The sequence below is a fragment of the Varroa jacobsoni genome, unplaced genomic scaffold (assembly GCF_002532875.2).
Source record: "Varroa jacobsoni isolate VJ856 unplaced genomic scaffold, vjacob_1.0 contig00058, whole genome shotgun sequence".
NCBI lineage: Eukaryota > Metazoa > Arthropoda > Arachnida > Mesostigmata > Varroidae > Varroa > Varroa jacobsoni.
The window spans coordinates 229915-237298 of NW_019214401.1; the positions used below are offsets into that span (position 1 = coordinate 229915).

The window sequence follows — 7384 nt, forward strand, 5'->3', positions numbered from 1 at the left end:
AGGTACTGGACGCACGAAAAGCTTGTTGTCCATACGGTAAAGAGTCAGATATGGGCAAGCTCAAAACTGCTTTCGTAAATACAATAATTACTTACCTGTCGATTTAACATAGTTCCTATCAAAAGTATCCAATAAAAATACAGAAATATCAGAACAGGTTTTCTTTTTCATTTAAGTTCAATTAGGTCTGTGAAAGCTCGTCTTTCTCATGGCACTACACTCAATGTGTCAACGCTTGACGAGCGTGAGTGCCACTATCGACGCTTATTTGAGCGCATCTTCTCTTTCGTCCCTAAATCTTTCTATTTTAGTAAAGAGCTCTGACACACTTGACGCAAGCCAAACAAGACATCTATAATGATTACTGTATCTGTGATTCTCTTAGGATGACACTGTGACATCTCATTTTCCTTTTTATGACGGATTATAATAGACAACAAACACGCTAGTCAGTACTGAGCAATATCTGCATAGGCGCATGCCGCGTCATTCTTATCTAGCTATAAATTTATGGAACTCCTCATCGGAATAAGGTAAAAGGCGAGTTTTGAGGAAGTTCCAGGAGAGCTGACCATCCGCGTGAAACGGTTCTCCCTTCCGTATATGTTTCCTATGCCATTCGTGCCACCTCCCACGAATTAGCACACGTGTCGGCGCGCTATGCCGCCAGAAAGCAAAGACGCGGAAAGAGTCTAGAATACGGAAAAAAGGCTTTCCCACTTCCCCCAAGCAATTTAATCTGTCGCCTTTCAAAGGCCAGTTACAGCTTAGGTTAGGATATGTGCAGCTGCTTATGAAAAAATCGGTTTCTCGTCTATGTACCTTGTATCGTACGATCTTTAAGAGAGGCCTTTTTGCTGTCACAAATCAGAGTTGAAGAAAGAATTACTCAAGCTACACTATCCTATCGATTTACGTCATACTTTCTATTTTGTTGTTATTATTATTATTATTAACCATTTCAAAAACTTGTTTGGGCTTTCATACCATTGATCGCTATAATTTAAAATTACACGCCAATATATCAGTTTCATACTTACAGAGCGAGGTGTTTATTTATAACTAGTCGAAGAAATGGAGCTGTAACACGCACAATATGGGAGCTATAATAGAAAGAAAGACTATTTGCCGAATTTAGAGACAGGAGTTCGGCCAAGATTCCAACCATGAGCCTAAAATTGTTAAGTTTTGACAACATTTTCCTATTCCACAAGCGAAACTTAACAATAATATATCTATTGTAACTAGATAACGATCGTACATCTACAATCGTACACAGCAGTGACCACTCGATGAAAGTCTTAATACTGTGCTACCAACTCAGATAATTTAAATTAAATTTTGCTTCGTATCGTGCCAATTGCACGGCTAAAGAGCGCCGCCGATCTAAACAAATCCCAGTGGTCGGCTGTCAACTAATGAAGATGACCGGTGACAGTGATAAACCACGAATATCACAGTTTTGATTAGATGCCTGATCGTAGGGGGACCTTCAATTGGGGAAACTGTATATTAAATATAGATATCGGTGTACATGTAGCTATGTGCATTAGTCCAGCCGATAGACAAATGTAACTCTCATATGATACGCTCTCAACCCGATAGCAGACAGATCCGCCACACAATCCGAGGATGATATAATAGTAGAGGATAATACATTCGTTATAAGAGCAACTGTAGTTGCAAGAACAACGACGACGACGACGACAGCGCATGGGTTCCCTAATTCGGCCTGCACCGCTATATCGGTAATGGAGCTTGCCTAGCGAGTCGTAACTGTTGCTGGTAGCAGAGCCTCGAAAATAAGGCCAATCTTAGTTGGAAGGCGGCAAACTTAGTTGATCGGGCCACTTCTGCGCGGAATAGACACGATTTACCATTGTTCAATAGTTATACGGCTACTGTCGTCGTAAGCAAATTTATATCAGAACAGAGAACGTATGACAGAGATGAATATATTTTACTACCTCCACAGTCTGAGACACGCTGATGATGTGCTTGAATCGTGCCCACATGCTCGCTTTCATTAACTTTCGTAATTATCCGTAAGAGGGATTAGCTTAAAATGGCATGATCTTGAATTCCGACTGCGACCTGGGCACGCTTTTGGTGACCTTGCTACTACCTCTATAGATTATTGCGTGCGCACTTTTATCACAAAGGGTAGAACGAAAACAGTGTGTTGGTGTAATAAGTAATATAAAGCCTCTATTTACGGTGCGACAACAGCATTACTATATAAAAACAACACTCTATATAAAAAAAAGTTGTTTCGTTTTGATAGATTTAAGATAATTGTGCTATTTGAATGTGTCCTTCAGGGTTACGTTTAAATATATCTGCCAGCTGGCGGTAGAATTAGATACACTGCTCAATATCCTTTGTGTATACATACTTCTGAGTTCTATCATTTCCAGCAAGTTCTGTATTTCGGTATCTAATAGTCCGCTACGTTTTGTCGCTGACTATTGTTATGACAATAATCAGATCCCGTACCTATTTACTCCTGGTTTACAATGACTATGCCTGTTCCTCTGACAAGTAGGATGAATTGATGACTAAGATCGGAGGCTGTAACTTAGCCAGACGATTGTAACGATAACGTTACGCTAGTCTAGCGGGCAGCACGCGCTAACGGCTTCATGTAAAAAAAGAATATATGAAAACAACATTATTGTCTTGTATATATATGGTCGTCCACAAGCGTCACTTCCCTAATCTATCAGAGCTGCTGCGGGAAGCAAAGCTATAGGATAGCTGCAGACCCTGTACAATATATAATGGACGTATAACGGTACAAATTTTCTAAATCTAACATGTTTCTTACGGGATGCTCCATAACATTAGGAAAACTTTCCAGGAAAAAGATGGCCGCTCAAGATGAACTGGCTGACCTTACGATGTACGTTCCCCCAACAGTGATTCCCGTTTACAGCGTTGATTATTGCTCGTCGTCGATATAGTGCCATGATCATCTGAGGGAGCGCCAGAAAGCTATACGTCGTCGCTACCGATCGTCTCCGGCCAGTTTCAATATGCGCCTTGCTGTTTCCGCCAAATCATCAGTTGTGTACTGATAGTTACAGCGGCCTTGTTTCACCTGCTAGCCCTGCATATCTATAGTACTAAGAACAATAACTAATATCATGGCTGTTGTCGACATTACCACCTTGAAGTAAACCTAACGACGCAAATCTATCCATTCCACAAAGCTATCGGCGCGTATTCAACTTGCAAACTATTCACACCCTGCGCCGGATATATGTGGATGGATGGATAGATACTTAATGCGTTGCGGAAAATAGATGACGACCGAACAGATTATCGACAACGACAGCTATCGTCAGATGGTCAAATTGGTGTCTATGTATTACTGTCAAGCACTGAGTTCAAAGCGAAATCCGCGCGCGCTCTGCTCTCCAGTAGCTTTCGTCATTGGCCGAGGCGCTCTGAGGAGACTGAGCAGATATTCACTAATAGTAATGAGATAGGAGACAAGCGAGAAAAAGCAATAATAAAATAAGTCGAAGTACTACATCTAAACAATTCAGCAAGCTTAGTAAATGCGGCAAGACGACGTCGACGACGACGATGATTTTAACAAGCTCTCACATTGAAGTTATCGCGCACAGATAGCTTCAATGTGAGAGCTAACAATGTGTCCGTATCTATTGCAAGCATATAGATCGTTTAATCGGAGTGTCAATCGCCGACTTCGTTAAGCACATGAGGCCCTAACTAGCGTGTCAGAATCGCCTGTGCTGTCTGCGTAAACACAGACATGACACAAACACAATATGAACTAATGTGGCCAGACGGCGACCTTAAAATATAAAAAAAGTAAAAACACTACATGTACTCGTAACAGTGTTTGCTGTATATTTAAATCCTCACTCGCAGATTTTTTCAGATTATCCAAAACTTTTAAGATTAGCCAAGCCTCTATCTATTCCGAGGTGAGCATTTGCGCATGTCGGAAAAATAGATTTATATATATATACAGAACCAAGAGACGACCTGTCAGGTAAGTAATCCTCTATGGAATGACAACGCAATCGCGGTGCTAACACGAAATTATTGGCTTTTGCATCGCCGAAATTTGTCTACGGCATCCCAAAGGGACTGTAGTCCTTATTTATAATTAGATCACAGCACATTAAGGAAAGAAACTACACTGTTATAAACAATAACGGTTAAAGCGGATTACTATCCAATAAGTATTTAAAACACACGTTCGTAGTAACGTGACTAATTATCTGGTCTAAATTTTGAATTTGCAGTCGTTTCTTAATTTCGTTCTAGCATCGGCATCGCTTGAGCTTAACTGCGGCCGCAGTTACATTTCGACGACCAGAAGGGCTACCGCACAGCTTAATGCTATCATGATCGAACAGAATTCTAGAATACGTTTAGGGACCCGCCTTGTTTTCAACAAGTTAACCTTCGTTACCTAATGAGTGTGGTGAAGCTTGTGCCTATCCAGAGGTGCTACGGCGCGTCACCTCGAAAATATAACGTCTCGCCATTACGTCTTCGACTTGGTAAGGCAACGACCCATTCAAACTGCCGTGAAGGATTTGTCAGTCAAATAATAATAATATCCGGATCACTGTGACGAACATTATTTACTGTCGTTGCTAAGCTCGAACTAATCAAGAATTTATTTCAATTATATATACGCTTTATTAATTGGGCAATAAATAGTTAAAAGTAGATACGAGTATGCTTTTCAACCAGTTCGTCTTTTCCACATTGTAGTTCTATTAAAAAGGTAGGGCAGTGGATATAAAAGAAAAGAAGCGAAAGGAAGCAAATCCTTTCTGCTTTTTAATGATTACCCAATTCATCTTCTGAATGTTACTATGAGGCGCCGTCGGTGGCCGAACATCCTATAATAAGATATACCAATTGGGGAGAATATTTTTCTAGCGGTTGAAGCATTTGCCCATATCCGAATTTTTATTAGGACGATGGAGGTCGATTTCTCTTCAAACGGTGAGCAGATCGACGGACAATTTAGGTATCAAGTATTTTACCATATCGTTAACAAATCTTCAGAGCATCGCTCAAGCGCACAAGTACGACAGAGAAAATGCCGTATTTAGCTTTGTCGCGTTGAAGCGTTAGCGTTTGATGAACTGGATACACACGATAGAAGTACAAGGAGGCGCCGCCCAACGATGATGCGTACGTTGGAACCATTTCCAGATATCTCGTGTACAACTAGTTCTTGGTTTTGGGCTTTAATAGTTTTCCAGATCGTTAATGTATTTAACCGACCTTAAAACTATAAAAGCTGAAACAAAATATTTCTAGTCGTACGTATCGACCTGGGTACCATATATTGAATCTCGATAATTCTAAAGTGAGTTAAATTAAAAAGAGGACGCTTGTTTCAGAGTTCGCTCCTGTGAAGTTTGCTTCGAATGATCTTCCTATACAAGATTCGTTATTTTTATTTAGTAAGATTTATAAACGCTTCAACTTTTTTTAGCCAATAACAAGCACAAGTTTCAAAACTGAGATAAATACGTCAGCCAAGAGCTCTTTGTTTGGCTGGCCTCTAGCGGCTTGTAGGCCCTACACTAACAATTTTATTAGCTGTATGACGATTATCGCTGCGCGGGCACCAACGGTACACTTTTCACTTGAAGATATAAGTGACTAAGCGAAAAATGATAGGTCTTCTACTGCGAACACGCCTCGTTTAATCTCTTTAATAAAGCGTCTGATGAATTTAGAATTTAGTGAATCTATTGTCAATTCTTCACTTTTTCTACGTATTAACCGCAATCCAAAAGAAGCTCGGTTGGTCTCTGAAAAGCATTCTGCACTATAGGACCCGTACCAGAATAATAACATTAGAGTCTGGGCTTTCGGAATGACTAGGACTTCTCAAGTACTTTCCCGTAGTAAGCTGGGAAGTCAAATCCTAATTGTGTCACTGTTATTTGCCTTATATGAACAAACAAACAAGCATAATATCGTTCTTATGTTAAGTCGCTATGTATAATCGTGATTTTCTAATTGGCTTGTACAGCGGATTTACCTTTCTGATGAATTGCAAAGCTATATGAAGTCGCAGAAGCTCTAGCAGCACTTATAGACACATAAAATATTCATACAGACTTGAAATTGATAACGATAAACGTCGCTTATCGCTGGAACCTATAATAGCAAGCTCATTCCGACATGCAAAACAGACAAAAACAAGTCCACGAATGTACCAACTGACATAGCCCTCTTCAGTATATACAAGCATGAGGCAGTATACCTGATCCTCCGGCGTATTTTTATATTATTTTCCTTCACGAAAATTAAATTTTTCCCCATATTGTTTTTACCCATCATGTCCCGCAGTCGTTTCCATGGCGGGCTCGAAATTTGTCCGGAGCACAAACGCCAAAAGATCTCTAGTCTCAACGTTGGTCTGATTGTAAACCTCGCGGTCCATTGTCAGTTGCAGGTCAATTTTTGGAAAAGACAGTCAGCTCTCACAAGCAGATCTTGTCCACATGCTTAATTTCGCGGGAGCGCACATTTTTCATTGTCATGCTTTTAGCGATAGCGTTCTTAGTGGATCGCGTATATCAATCGGCAGGTCAGTTGGCTTTGCGGCTTCTCGCTTATTCATAAAGCCTCTGTAACGGAAGTTTTTAGCTGTCTCATCGCCTATACACACATATACAAACACACATTTTCAATCTGAACTTGATCCATAAAAGAGTGTAACAAACAGTTGTTCGGGACATCAACAAAACAAGATCCCAGTCGTGACATACAATAGCAATAATAACAAAATTAAATGAGAAGAGCATGTAAATGTGCAAACAGTTACGTTGACATAACAGCTTCGACAGAAGTTCCTTAGAATATCATTAAGCATTCCTGTAATTGCTGAGGCCGCCAATAGAAAACAAAGTACGAGAGCATATCTACCCAGTCCTAGCTGTAAGCACAGCCTCCATAGCCTTTTTTAACATTGCCGCTCGTGTACGACCACATATTCGAATAGCTGGCGAAGTGGTGAACGAACCTTTAAAACAAATCACAACGTTAAAAAAGATAACAGCTTATTTTTAGTTATATAACTAATTATTTACATACTCGATACGAACTAGCGGTCTATGAGCAAAGTCCGTCCGATCAACCCCATGATTCTATCGTGATATTGGGATTACGGTGATGTGACTGTCGGTAATGGCAGACGAGAGGTAGACGAAACAACCGCATCGAAGACTTCAGAGAGCGACAACAATAATATGAGGATGTCAGCCTCTTAAGCCGTGCCGCGTCATACGATTACCTACATCTCAGTTGTTTCTTCTAACGGTTGACCGCTCTGGTATGATATGCAACATGATAGATATGTTAAGATCCACAC

The 7384-nt window shown here is 40.4% G+C and overlaps 1 long non-coding RNA gene across 1 annotated transcript; it reads right to left on the minus strand.

Moving 5' to 3' along the window:
• Positions 1–3869: 3869 nt before the first annotated feature.
• Positions 3870–7384, minus strand: LOC111270685 (uncharacterized). Its single transcript, XR_002686408.2, has 3 exons — positions 7311–7384; positions 6940–7036; positions 3870–6641 (listed from the first exon to the last, which is right to left on the minus strand). It is a non-coding gene; the product is annotated as an uncharacterized LOC111270685 (long non-coding RNA).